This window comes from Strongylocentrotus purpuratus, unplaced genomic scaffold (assembly GCF_000002235.5).
Source record: "Strongylocentrotus purpuratus isolate Spur 01 unplaced genomic scaffold, Spur_5.0 spur5_scaffold_12, whole genome shotgun sequence".
Classification (NCBI taxonomy): domain Eukaryota; kingdom Metazoa; phylum Echinodermata; class Echinoidea; order Camarodonta; family Strongylocentrotidae; genus Strongylocentrotus; species Strongylocentrotus purpuratus.
Window position 1 is genome coordinate 4,682,487 of NW_022145597.1, and position 15,574 is coordinate 4,698,060.

Genomic DNA, 15,574 nt, shown 5'->3' on the forward strand with positions numbered 1-15,574 from the left:
CTGGTGCCTAAGTCATTACCTATATCTCCCAATAGCATAAATGTTGATGGTGCTTATGTGTCAGACAATGCAAATATTGCTGAAGCTTTTAATGACTTTTTCATTTCTAATGCTACTAAGATTACAAAGGACCTGCGAAGGAATAAGTCTCAACTGAGAGTAGACGAGGACAATAATATTGGTCCAACTCATTCGCAATTTAATTTGAATTTGATTACTGAGGATTTTGTATTGAAACAGATTGATAATCTGAGTATAGATAAAGCAACTGGTGAAGATCACATCAGCTGTAAACTTTTAAAGATGACGAAGAATGTTATCGCAGAGTCTCTTTGTGATATCATTAACAAATCCCTGTCTACAGGAGTTGTTCCACGTGAATGGAAAAAGGCTCGGGTAGTACCAATATTCAAATCTGGAGATATTTCTTCTTTGAATAATTACCGCCCCATTTCAATATTACCTATCGTGAGTAAAATTATAGAAAGGGCCGTCCACCAACAACTCAGTGAATTCTTGGACGTGAATCAATTATTACACCCTAATCAGTCTGGATTTAGACCTAAACATTCAACAGCTACTGCCCTTGCAAAACTTGTAAATCAATGGTCGTTGAATATTGATAACAAAAAAATTTCTGGAGTTGCCTTCATAGATCTTCGTAAGGCTTTTGATACTGTTGACCATGAGCTACTTCTACATAAACAAGCTTGTATAGGTTGTAGTAATAGGACTATTTATTGGTTCAAATCATATTTAGGGGATCGACAACAAGTGACCCAATTCAAAGGAGCCAAGTCGCATCCATCAACCATCAAATTAGGTGTGCCACAAGGTTCAATTCTTGGTCCCCTTTTATTTTCAATATATGTTAATAGTCTACCTGAATGTACTCCTGAAGGTATCATAGATATGTATGCTGACGATACGACACTTACCGTCAGTGCAAATGATGCAACTGTTGTGGAAGAAAAATTAACCGTTGCGTTAAACAGAGTCATGGCATGGATTAAGGAAAATCGTCTTGTTCTTAACACTGAAAAAACTTGTGTCATGTTAATAGGCTCTCCTGCTAATCTCAAGAAAATTGAATCTTTTACCATTTCATTAAACGGCAATTTGATCAAAAGAGTTCAATTCACCAAATGCTTAGGACTTTTGATAGATGAAGAATTGAAATGGTCTAAACAAATCGAAAACGTAAGTAAACTTACCCAGAAAAACATTAGCATGATAAAGAGAGCAAAAAGTTTTTTGCCTCAAAAATCCTTAAAGTTACTTTATAACAGTCTAGTGTTGCCACGATTAGATTACTGCTCTGTTGTATGGTCGAACCGACTTCATTCTCATACAACTAAGCTGCAAAAAATTCAAAAGAGGGCCGCAAGAATAATATTGAACAAGACATATGACACACCGTCGGCTGATTTGTTCACAAGTCTTAAATGGATGACACTAGACAAGCGGTTTGAGTTAAGTCGCGTTATGATGATATATAAATGCGTTCATAACTTAGCACCTTCTTACCTTCAGGTAGGCTTAATCAATCCTAATGATGTACATGAGCATCATACAAGGCAAATAGACAGTGGATGTTTACGTGTGCCTAGATTTCACACTGATTGTTATAAGTGTAGCCCAATTGTTTCTTCCATATTTGAATGGAATAAGCTAGATAATTCATTGAGAACGGCTTCCTCTGTCAATTCATTTAAGAGATTGTTTAAACAAAGTTGTAATTTGTGAATGGCTCAGCCGTACATACACTACACTGTAAAAAAGAATTTGTTCATTGGTAATTTTTACGTATTTTTTCCATGTAGAATTTACTTGAAAACATTAGTTTTGCCACTTACGCACTAAATTTAAGTCTTGCTAACTCAAACTTTCAATTTAGTAGAACATACGTGGAATATTTAAGTAAAATCAAATACATAAGAACTTTAAGTAATTTCAGCTTGTATTAATTTAGTAATTTTAACTCAAAATCAGAAATTATACGTATTACTCAAACAATTTATGTTGATTATTCTTATCTTTTTAAAGTAAGGACCGATGCAGTGCGTAATAGAAATATTTACATTATTTATGAATATTCATTAAGACCAAATTAAACTCTTTTTTAAATAAAACAAATCTTTTTTGTGGTTGAATGAAAATTTAAGGACTTTAAAACATTTACTAATTCATTTAACATGGCTAAGCAAAGACAAGACAATTTTTAATTGTTACCCAATTCAAAACAAATCAAAACTTGATATTTCAGGAAATTGTCAACCAATTTTCCTTTTAAGATGCTACGATCAAGTATATATAAAATTTGGAGCCTTGCAATATGTGTCTAATTGAAGCGTATGTAATAGTTTGTGATGGTGGTAGATATATATGTACGGTTAAATCTTAAATAGAAGTAGTGAATGATTAGTGGATGTTACTTGTTAGATTAGATGGGTACCAAATCGTGCAATATGTAATCCTATCATAGCTTTTTTTAATTATCTAAAATGATTACAATACTTAAATTATTTACGTTAATGTAACTCGATTTAACTGAGTAAAAATTTATTCAGCAAAATAAGTGAATTCTACTGAAGATGCCGTAGGTAATATTTACTTAATAAAAATAAGGCAATTCTTTTCCTCAATTTTATTGAGTTATTTCGACTATTATTTTTTTACAGTGTACGTGCATGTTCTGTAATATTTACATGACTTATTCACATAATTGCGACTTAATTAATATTTTCCTATTGACATTACTGTTTACTAGGTTAATGATTATATTTATTTTGCAAACGAGTATTATTTTTGTAACTGTTCTGTATAAATGTTATAAACGATGTAAATATGTTCATTCAGGGCCCCATGGAAGACCACTACTTGTTGGTGAATGGGCTACCCTGTCAAAATATTAGAAATAAATAAATTAAAAAAAACATCAGAAAGTGTTAACATCTTGAACCGAACAAGTTAATATCAGTGAAGCACAGTGGTTATGTGGATAAGACATCGCTTTACAATGCAGATGTACTCGGTTCGACTCCCAGCTAAGCCTTTCTACCTCGCGTTTTTTTTTTCATCTCTTTTTTTTTGTTTAGGGGACACCCCCTCCTCCTCAACAAAAGATTTGAAGTAGTTTATGAGCATATTTTTGAAAGTCATTAACATCAGAAAGTGTTAACATCTTGAACCGAACAAGGTATTATCAGTGAAGCACAGTGGTCATGTGGAAAAGACATCGCTTCACAATGCAGATGTACTCGGTTCGATTCCCAGCTACCCCTTTTTACCTCGGTTTTTTTTTATCTCTTTTTTTTTGTTTAGGGAACACCCCCTCCTCCTCAACAAAGGATTACAAGTAGTTTATCCGCATATTTTTGAAAGTCATTAACATCAGAAAGTGTTAACATCTTGAACCGAACAAGTTAATAACAGTGAAGCACAGTGGTCATATGGATAAGACATCGCTTTACAATGCAGATGTACTCGGTTCGATTCCCAGCTACGCCTTTCTACCTCGCGTTTTTTTTCATCTATTTTTGTTTGTTTAGGGGACACCCCCTCCTCCTCAACAAAGGATTACAAGTAGTTTATGAGCATATTTTTTAAAGTCATTAACATCAGAAAGTGTTAACATCTTGAACCGAACAAGTTAATATCAGTGAAGCACAGTGGTCATGTGGATAAGACATCGCTTTACAATGCAGATGTACTCGGTTCGATTCCCAGCTACGCCTTTCTACCTCGCGTTTATTTTTATTTCTCTTTTTGTTTAGGGGACACCCCCTCCTCCTCAACAAAGGAGTACAAGTAGTTTATGAGCATATTTTTGAAAGTCATTAACATCAGAAAGTGTTAACATTTTGAACCGAACAAGTTATTATCAGTGAAGCACAGTGGTCATGTGGAAAAGACATCGCTTCACAATGCAGATGTACTCGGTTCGATTCCCAGCTATCCCTTTCTACCTCGGTTTTTTTTTAATCTCTTTTTTTTGTTTAGGGAACACCCCCTCCTCCTCAACAAAGGATTACAAGTAGTTTATCAGCATATTTTTGAAAGTCATTAACATCAGAAAGTGTTAACATCTTGTACCGAACAAGTTAATATCAGTGAAGCACAGTGGTCATGTGGATAAGACATCGCTTTTCAATGCAGATGTACTCGGTTCGGTTCCCGTCTATTCCTTTCTACCTCGTTTTTTTTCAATCATTTTTTTTTTTCATATTGATTTGTCCTTCTCTTTTTTTTTGTTCAGGGGACACCCCTTCTTCCTCAACAAAGGATTACAAGTAGTTTATCAGCATATTTTTAAAACTCATTAACATCAGAAAGTGTTAATATCTTGAACCGAACAAGTTAATATCAGTGAAGCACAGTGGTCATGTGGATAAGACATCGCTTCACAATGCAGATGTACTCGGTTCGATTCCCAGCTACGCCTTTCTACCTCGGATTTTTTTTCATCTCTTTTTTTTGTTTAGGGAACACCCCCTCCTCCTCAACAAAGGATTACAAGTAGTTTATAAGAATATTTTTGAAAGTCATTAACATCAGAAAGTGTTAACGTCTTGAACCGAACAAGTTAATATCAGTGAAGCACAGTGGTCATGTGGATAAGACATCGCTTCACAATGCAGATGTACTCGGTTCGGTTCCCGGCTATGCCTTTCTACCTCGTTTTTTTTTCAATCATTTTTTTTATCTTCATATTCATTTGTCCTTCTCTTTTTTTTTGTTCAGGGGACACCCCCTCTTCCTCAACAGAGGATTACAAGTAGTTTATGAGCATATTTTTGAAAGTCTTTAACATCAGAAAGTGTTAACATCTTGAACCGAACAAGTTAATATCAGTGAAGCACAGTGGTCATGTGGATAAGACATCGCTTTACAATGCAGATGTACTCGGTTCGGTTCCCGGCTATGCCTTTCTACCTCGTTTTTTTTTCAATCATTTTTTTTTCTTCATATTGATTTGTCCTTCTCTTTTTTTTTGTTCAGGGGACACCCCCTCTTCCTCAACAAAGGATTACAAGTAGTTTATCAGCATATTTTTGAAAGTCATTAACATCAGAAAGTGTATAAGATCTTGAACCGAACAAGTTATCATCAGTGAAGCACAGTGGTCATGTGGATAAGACATCGCTTCACAATGCAGATGTACTCGGTTCGATTCCCAGCTACGCCTTTCTACCTCGCGTTTTTTTTTCATTTCTCTTTATGTTTAGGGGACACCCCCTCCTCCTCAACAAAGGATTACAAGTAGTTTATCAGCATATTTTTGAAAGTCATTAACATCAGAAAGTGTTAACATCTTGAACCGAACAAGTTAATATCAGTGAAGCACAGTGGTCATGTGGATAAGACATCGCTTTACAATGCAGATGTACTCGGTTCGATTCCCAGCTACGCCTTTCTACCTCGCGTTTTTTTTTTCATTTCTCTTTTTGTTTAGGGGACACCCCCTGCTCCTCAACAAAGGAGTATAAGTAGTTTATCAGCATATTTTTAAAAGTCATTAACATCAGAAAGTGTTAACATCTTGAACCGAACAAGTTAATATCAGTGAAGCACAGTGGTCATGTGGATAAGACATCGCTTCACAATGCAGATGTACTCGGTTCGATTCCCAGCTACGCCTTTCTACCTCGGTTTTTTTTTCATCTCTTTTTTTTGTTTAGGGAACACCCCCTCCTCCTCAACAAAGGATTACAAGTAGTTTATCAGCATATTTTTGAAAGTCATTAACATCAGAAAGTGTTAACGTCTTGAACCGAACAAGTTAATATCAGTGAAGCACAGTGGTCATGTGGATAAGACATCGCTTCACAATGCAGATGTACTCGGTTCGGTTCCCGGCTATGCTTTTCTACCTCGTTTTTTTTCAATCATTTTTTTTATCTTCATATTGATTTGTCCTTCTCTTTCTTTTTGTTTAGGGAACACCCCCTCCTCCTTAACAAAGGATTACAAGTAGTTTATCAGCATATTTTTGAGAGTCATTAACATCAGAAAGTGTATAAGATCTTGAACCGAACAAGTTATCATCAGTGAAGCACAGTGGTCATGTGGATAAGACATCGCTTCACAATGCAGATGTACTCGGTTCGATTCCCAGCTACGCCTTTCTACCTCGCGTTTTTTTTTCATTTCTCTTTATGTTTAGGGGACACCCCCTCCTCCTCAACAAAGGATTACAAGTAGTTTATCAGCATATTTTTGAAAGTCATTAACATCAGAAAGTGTTAACATCTTGAACCGAACAAGTTAATATCAGTGAAGCACAGTGGTCATGTGGATAAGACATCGCTTTACAATGCAGATGTACTCGGTTCGATTCCCAGCTACGCCTTTCTACCTCGCGTTTTTTTTTTCATTTCTCTTTTTGTTTAGGGGACACCCCCTGCTCCTCAACAAAGGAGTATAAGTAGTTTATCAGCATATTTTTGAAAGTCATTAACATCAGAAAGTGTTAACATCTTGAACCGAACAAGTTATCATCACTGATGCACAGTGGTCATGTGGATAAGACATCGCTTCACAATGCAGATGTACTCGGTTCGATTCCCAGCTACGCCTTTCTACCTTGCGTTTTTTTTATCTCTTTTTTTTGTTTAGGGAACACCCCCTCCTCCTCAACAAAGGATTACAGGTAGTTTATCAGCATATTTTTGAAAGTCATTAACATCAGAAAGTGTTAACATCTTGAACCGAACAAGTTAATATCATTGAAGCACAGTGGTCATGTGGATAAGACATCGCTTTACAATGCAGATGTACTCGGTTCGATTCCCAGCTACGCCTTTCTACCTCGCGTTTTTTTTTAATCTCTTTTTTTTTGTTTAGGGGACACCCCCTCCTCCTCAACAAAGGATTACAAGTAGATTATGAGCATATTTTTGAAAGTCATTAACATCAGAAAGTGTTAACATCTTGAACCGAACAAGTTAATATCAGTGAAGCACAGTGGTCATGTGGATAAGACATCGCTTTACAATGCAGATGTACTCGGTTCGATTCCCAGCTACGCCTTTCTACCTCTCGTTTTTTTTTTTCATCTCTTTTTTTTGTTTAGGGGACACCCCCTCCTCCTCAACAAAGGAGTACAAGTAGTTTATGAGCATATTTTTGAAAGTCATTAACATCAGAAAGTGTTAACATCTTGAACCGAACAAGTTATTATCAGTGAAGCACAGTGGTCATGTGGATAATACATCGCTTCACAATGCAGATGTACTCGGTTCGATTCCCAGCTACCCCTTTCTACCTCGGTTTTTTTTTATCTCTTTTTTGTTTGTTTAGGGGACACCCCCTCCTCCTCAACAAAGGATTACAAGTAGTTTATCAGCATATTTTTGAAAGTCATTAACATCAGAAAGTGTTAACATCTTGAACCGAACAAGTTAATATCAGTGAAGCACAGTGGTCATGTGGATAAGACATCGCTTTACAATGCAGATGTACTCGGTTCGATTCCCAGCTACGCCTTTCTACCTCGAGTTTTTTTTTCATTTCTCTTTTTGTTTAGGGGACACCCCCTGCTCCTCAACAAAGGAGTACAAGTAGTTTATCAGCATATTTTTGAAAGTCATTAACATCAGAAAGTGTTAACGTCTTGAACCGAACAAGTTAATATCAGTGAAGCACAGTGGTCATGTGGATAAGACATCGCTTTACAATGCAGATGTACTCGGTTCGGTTCCCGGCTATGCCTTTCTACCTCGTTTTTTTTTCAATCATTTTTTTTTCTTCATATTGATTTGTCCTTCTCTTTTTTTTTGTTCAGGGGACACCCCCTCTTCCTCAACAAAGGATTACAAGTAGTTTATCAGCATATTTTTGAAAGTCATTAACATCAGAAAGTGTATAAGATCTTGAACCGAACAAGTTATCATCAGTGAAGCACAGTGGTCATGTGGATAAGACATCGCTTCACAATGCAGATGTACTCGGTTCGATTCCCAGCTACGCCTTTCTACCTCGCGTTTTTTTTCATTTCTCTTTATGTTTAGGGGACACCCCCTCCTCCTCAACAAAGGATTACAAGTAGTTTATCAGCATATTTTTGAAAGTCATTAACATCAGAAAGTGTTAACATCTTGAACCGAACAAGTTAATATCAGTGAAGCACAGTGGTCATGTGGATAAGACATCGCTTTACAATGCAGATGTACTCGGTTCGATTCCCAGCTACGCCTTTCTACCTCGCGTTTTTTTTTTCATTTCTCTTTTTGTTTAGGGGACACCCCCTGCTCCTCAACAAAGGAGTATAAGTAGTTTATCAGCATATTTTTGAAAGTCATTAACATCAGAAAGTGTTAACATCTTGAACCGAACAAGTTATCATCACTGATGCACAGTGGTCATGTGGATAAGACATCGCTTCACAATGCAGATGTACTCGGTTCGATTCCCAGCTACGCCTTTCTACCTTGCGTTTTTTATATCTCTTTTTTTTGTTTAGGGAACACCCCCTCCTCCTCAACAAAGGATTACAGGTAGTTTATCAGCATATTTTTGAAAGTCATTAACATCAGAAAGTGTTAACATCTTGAACCGAACAAGTTAATATCATTGAAGCACAGTGGTCATGTGGATAAGACATCGCTTTACAATGCAGATGTACTCGGTTCGATTCCCAGCTACGCCTTTCTACCTCGCGTTTTTTTTTAATCTCTTTTTTTTTGTTTAGGGGACACCCCCTCCTCCTCAACAAAGGATTACAAGTAGATTATGAGCATATTTTTGAAAGTCATTAACATCAGAAAGTGTTAACATCTTGAACCGAACAAGTTAATATCAGTGAAGCACAGTGGTCATGTGGATAAGACATCGCTTTACAATGCAGATGTACTCGGTTCGATTCCCAGCTACGCCTTTCTACCTCTCGTTTTTTTTTTTTCATCTCTTTTTTTTGTTTAGGGGACACCCCCTCCTCCTCAACAAAGGAGTACAAGTAGTTTATGAGCATATTTTTGAAAGTCATTAACATCAGAAAGTGTTAACATCTTGAACCGAACAAGTTATTATCAGTGAAGCACAGTGGTCATGTGGATAATACATCGCTTCACAATGCAGATGTACTCGGTTCGATTCCCAGCTACCCCTTTCTACCTCGGTTTTTTTTTATCTCTTTTTTGTTTGTTTAGGGGACACCCCCTCCTCCTCAACAAAGGATTACAAGTAGTTTATCAGCATATTTTTGAAAGTCATTAACATCAGAAAGTGTTAACATCTTGAACCGAACAAGTTAATATCAGTGAAGCACAGTGGTCATGTGGATAAGACATCGCTTTACAATGCAGAAGTACTCGGTTCGATTCCCAGCTACGCCTTTCTACCTCGAGTTTTTTTTTCATTTCTCTTTTTGTTTAGGGGACACCCCCTGCTCCTCAACAAAGGAGTACAAGTAGTTTATCAGCATATTTTTGAAAGTCATTAACATCAGAAAGTGTTAACATCTTGAACCGAACAAGTTAATATCAGTGAAGCACAGTGGTCATGTGGATAAGACATCGCTTTACAATGCAGATGTACTCGGTTCGGTTCCCGGCTATGCCTTTCTACCTCGTTTTTTTTTCAATCATTTTTTTTCTTCATATTGATTTGTCCTTCTCTTTTTTTTTGTTCAGGGGACACCCCCTCTTCCTCAACAAAGGATTACAAGTAGTTTATCAGCATATTTTTGAAAGTCATTAACATCAGAAAGTGTATAAGATCTTGAACCGAACAAGTTATCATCAGTGAAGCACAGTGGTCATGTGGATAAGACATCGCTTCACAATGCAGATGTACTCGGTTCGATTCCCAGCTACGCCTTTCTACCTCGCGTTTTTTTTCATTTCTCTTTATGTTTAGGGGACACCCCCTCCTCCTCAACAAAGGATTACAAGTAGTTTATCAGCATATTTTTGAAAGTCATTAACATCAGAAAGTGTTAACATCTTGAACCGAACAAGTTAATATCAGTGAAGCACAGTGGTCATGTGGATAAGACATCGCTTTACAATGCAGATGTACTCGGTTCGATTCCCAGCTACGCCTTTCTACCTCGCGTTTTTTTTTTATTTCTCTTTTTGTTTAGGGGACACCCCCTGCTCCTCAACAAAGGAGTATAAGTAGTTTATCAGCATATTTTTAAAAGTCATTAACATCAGAAAGTGTTAACATCTTGAACCGAACAAGTTAATATCAGTGAAGCACAGTGGTCATGTGGATAAGACATCGCTTCACAATGCAGATGTACTCGGTTCGATTCCCAGCTACGCCTTTCTACCTCGGTTTTTTTTTCATCTCTTTTTTTTGTTTAGGGAACACCCCCTCCTCCTCAACAAAGGATTACAAGTAGTTTATCAGCATATTTTTGAAAGTCATTAACATCAGAAAGTGTTAACGTCTTGAACCGAACAAGTTAATATCAGTGAAGCACAGTGGTCATGTGGATAAGACATCGCTTCACAATGCAGATGTACTCGGTTGGGTTCCCGGCTATGCTTTTCTACCTCGTTTTTTTTCAATCATTTTTTTTATCTTCATATTGATTTGTCCTTCTCTTTCTTTTTGTTTAGGGAACACCCCCTCCTCCTTAACAAAGGATTACAAGTAGTTTATCAGCATATTTTTGAGAGTCTTTAACATCAGAAAGTGTATAAGATCTTGAACCGAACAAGTTATCATCAGTGAAGCACAGTGGTCATGAGGATAAGACATCGCTTCACAATGCAGATGTACTCGGTTCGATTCCCAGCTACGCCTTTCTACCTCGCGTTTTTTTTTCATTTCTCTTTATGTTTAGGGGACACCCCCTCCTCCTCAACAAAGGATTACAAGTAGTTTATCAGCATATTTTTGAAAGTCATTAACATCAGAAAGTGTTAACATCTTGAACCGAACAAGTTAATATCAGTGAAGCACAGTGGTCATGTGGATAAGACATCGCTTTACAATGCAGATGTACTCGGTTCGATTCCCAGCTACGCCTTTCTACCTCGCGTTTTTTTTTTCATTTCTCTTTTTGTTTAGGGGACACCCCCTGCTCCTCAACAAAGGAGTATAAGTAGTTTATCAGCATATTTTTGAAAGTCATTAACATCAGAAAGTGTTAACATCTTGAACCGAACAAGTTATCATCACTGATGCACAGTGGTCATGTGGATAAGACATCGCTTCACAATGCAGATGTACTCGGTTCGATTCCCAGCTACGCCTTTCTACCTTGCGTTTTTTGTATCTCTTTTTTTTGTTTAGGGAACACCCCCTCCTCCTCAACAAAGGATTACAGGTAGTTTATCAGCATATTTTTGAAAGTCATTAACATCAGAAAGTGTTAACATCCTGAACCGAACAAGTTAATATCATTGAAGCACAGTGGTCATGTGGATAAGACATCGCTTTACAATGCAGATGTACTCGGTTCGATTCCCAGCTACGCCTTTCTACCTCGCGTTTTTTTTTTAATCTCTTTTTTTTTGTTTAGGGGACACCCCCTCCTCCTCAACAAAGGATTACAAGTAGATTATGAGCATATTTTTGAAAGTCATTAACATCAGAAAGTGTTAACATCTTGAACCGAACAAGTTAATATCAGTGAAGCACAGTGGTCATGTGGATAAGACATCGCTTTACAATGCAGATGTACTCGGTTCGATTCCCAGCTACGCCTTTCAACCTCTCGTTTTTTTTTTTTCATCTCTTTTTTTTGTTTAGGGGACACCCCCTCCTCCTCAACAAAGGAGTACAAGTAGTTTATGAGCATATTTTTGAAAGTCATTAACATCAGAAAGTGTTAACATCTTGAACCGAACAAGTTTTCATCACTGATGCACAGTGGTAATGTGGATAAGACATCGCTTCACAATGCAGATGTACTCGGTTCGATTCCCAGCTACGCCTTTCTACCTTGCGTTTTTTTTTTTATCTCTTTTTTTTGTTTAGGGAACACCCCCTCCTCCTCAACAAAGGATTACAGGTAGTTTATCAGCATATTTTTGAAAGTCATTAATATCAGCAAGTGTTAACATCTTGAACCGAACAAGTTAATATCAGTGAAGCACAGTGGTCATGTGGATAAGACATCACTTCACAATGCAGATGTACTCGGTTCGATTCCCAGCTACGCCTTTCTACCTCGTGTTTTTTTTTTTTTCATTTCTCTTTTTGTTTAGGGGACACCCCCTGCTTCTCAACAAAGGAGTACAAGTAGTTTATCAGCATATTTTTGAAAGTCATTAACATCAGAAAGTGTTAACATCTTGAACCGAACAAGTTAATATCAGTGAAGCACAGTGGTCATGTGGATAAGACATCGCTTCACAATGCAGATGTACTCGGTTAGATTCCCAGCTACGCCTTTCTACCTTGCGTTTGTTTTTTTCATTTCTCTTTTTGTTTAGGGGACACCCCCTCCTCCTCAACAAAGGACTACAAGTGGTTTATCAGCATATTTTTGAAAGTCATTAACATCAGAAAGTGTTAACATCTTGAACCGAACAAGTTAATATCAGATAAGCACGGTGGTCATGTGGATAAGACATCGCTTCACAATGCAGATGTACTCGGTTCGATTCCAAGCTACGACTTTCTACCTCGCGTTTTTTTTAAACTTTTGTTGTTGTTTAGGGGACACCCCCTCCTCCTCAACAAAGGATTACAAGTAGTTTATGAGCATATTTTTGAAAGTCACTAACATCAGAAAGTGTTAACATCTTGAACCGAACAATTTTTCATCAGTGAAGCACAGGGGTCATGTGGATAAGACATCGCTTCACAATGCAGATGTACTCGGTTCGATTTCCAGCTACGACTTTCTACCTCGCGTTTTTTTAAAAAAACTTTTTATGTTGTTTAGGGAACACCCCTCCTCCTCAACAAAGGATTACAAGTAGTTTATCAGCATATTTTTGAAAGTCATTAACATCAGAAAGTGTTAACATCTTGAACCGAACAAGTTAATATCAGTGAAGCACAGTGGTCATGTGGATAAGACATCGCTTTACAATGCAGATGTACTCGGTTCGATTCCCAGCTACGCCTTTCTACCTCGCGTTTTTTTTTATCTCTTTTTTTTTGTTTAGGGGACACCCCCTCCTCCTCAACAAAGGATTACAAGTAGATTATGAGCATATTTTTGAAAGTCATTAACATCAGAAAGTGTTAACATCTTGAACCGAACAAGTTAATATCAGTGAAGCACAGTGGTCATGTGGATAAGACATCGCTTTACAATGCAGATGTACTCGGTTCGATTCCCAGCTACGCCTTTCTACCTCGCGTTTTTTTTTTTCATCTCTTTTTTTTGTTTAGGGGCACCCCCTCCTCCTCAACAAAGGAGTACAAGTAGTTTATGAGCGTATTTTTGAAAGTCATTAACATCGGAAAGTGTTAACATCTTGAACCGAACAAGTTATTATCAGTGAAGCACAGTGGTCATGTGGAAAAGACATCGCTTCACAATGCAGATGTACTCGGTTCGATTCCCAGCTACCTCTTTCTACCTCGGTTTTTTTTAATCTCTTTTTTTTTGTTTAGGGGACACCCCCTCCTCCTCAACAAAGGATTACAAGTAGTTTATCAGCATATTTTTGAAAGTCATTAACATTAGAAAGTGTTAACATCTTGAACCGAACAAGTTAATATCAGTGAAGCACAGTGGTCATGTGGATAAGACATCGCTTCACAATGCAGATTTACTCGGTTCGAATCCCAGCTACGCCTTTCTACCTCGCGTTTTTTTTTTATCTCTTTTTTTTTTGTTTAGGGGACACCCCCTCCTCCTCAACAAAGGATTACAAGTAGATTATGAGCATATTTTTGAAAGTCATTAACATCAGAAAGTGTTAACATCTTGAACCGAACAAGTTAATATCAGTGAAGCACAGTGGTCATGTGGATAAGACATCGCTTTACAATGCAGATGTACTCGGTTCGATTCCCAGCTACGCCTTTCTACCTCGCGTTTTTTTTTTTCATCTCTTTTTTTTGTTTAGGGGCACCCCCTCCTCCTCAACAAAGGAGTACAAGTAGTTTATGAGCGTATTTTTGAAAGTCATTAACATCGGAAAGTGTTAACATCTTGAACCGAACAAGTTATTATCAGTGAAGCACAGTGGTCATGTGGAAAAGACATCGCTTCACAATAAAGATGTACTCGGTTCGATTCCCAGCTACCTCTTTCTACCTCGGTTTTTTTTTATCTCTTTTTTTTTGTTTAGGGGACACCCCCTCCTCCTCAACAAAGGATTACAAGTAGTTTATCAGCATATTTTTGAAAGTCATTAACATTAGAAAGTGTTAACATCTTGAACCGAACAAGTTAATATCAGTGAAGCACAGTGGTCATGTGGATAAGACATCGCTTCACAATGCAGATTTACTCGGTTCGAATCCCAGCTACGCCTTTCTACCTCGTTTTTTTTCAATCCTTTTTTTCTTCATATTGATTTGTCCTTCTCTTTTTGCTCGTTTAGGGGGCACCCCCTCTTCCTCAACAAAGGAGTACAAGTAGTTTATTAGCACATTTTTTAAAGTCATTAATATCAGAAAGTGTTAACATCTTGAACCGAACAAGTTAATATCAGTGAAGCACAGTGGTCATGTGGATAAGACATCGCTTCACAATGCAGATGTACCCTGTTCGATTCCCAGCTACGCCTTTCTACCTCGCGTTTTTTTTTTTCATCTCTTTTTTTTTGTTTAGGGGACACCCCCTCCTCCTCAACATGTGGATAAGACATCGCTTCACAATGCAGATGTACTCGGTTCGATTCCCGGCTATGCCTTTCTATCTCTTTTTTTTTTAAACATTTTTTTCATCTGCGTAAGGTAGGGAGGGGGTTGTAGTTCCCCCTACCCCGCGACCACTAACCACTAAGGCCGTGATCATTTCCTCAAAATTCTGACATTATTCCAAATTTTAAAACAATCTGACAAATTTTGAGAAGAGTGTTCCAGAGCTGGACATATATGGGGTTTTTGTGCACCATCTACCCTATCTTCTGGTGTAAATAACTAAGAAACAGAAATGTCGGCGTAAGGTAGTAGGGAGGGGGGGTGGTGAAGTTCCCCCTATCCCGCGATCGCTAACCACCATCAATCTCTGCTATCTCCTGGTGTAAATAACTAAGAAACAGAAATGTCGGCGTAAGGTAGGTAGGGGGTGAAGTTTAAAGTCTCACCTCCCTGGTTCACCCTAGCGACCGCTAACCATTGAGGCGCCAACCCGCGACCAAGGCGGTGATCATTTCCTAAAAATTCTGAAATTATTCCAAAATTTGAATCAATCTGACAAATTTTAAGGAGAGTGTTTTAGAACTCGACACATATGGGGTTCTTGCGCACAATCTCCGCTATATCCTGTTGTAAATAAATAAGAAACAGAAATGTCGGCGTAAGGTAGGGAGGGGGTGAAGTTCCCCTTACCCCGCGACCACTAACCACCAAGGCGGTGATCATTTCCTAAAAATTCTGAAATTATCCCAAACTTTAAATCAATCTGACAAATTTTGAGAAGAGTATAATATAATGGGGTTCTCATGCACTATCTCCACTATCACCTGGTGTAAATAATTAAGAAAAA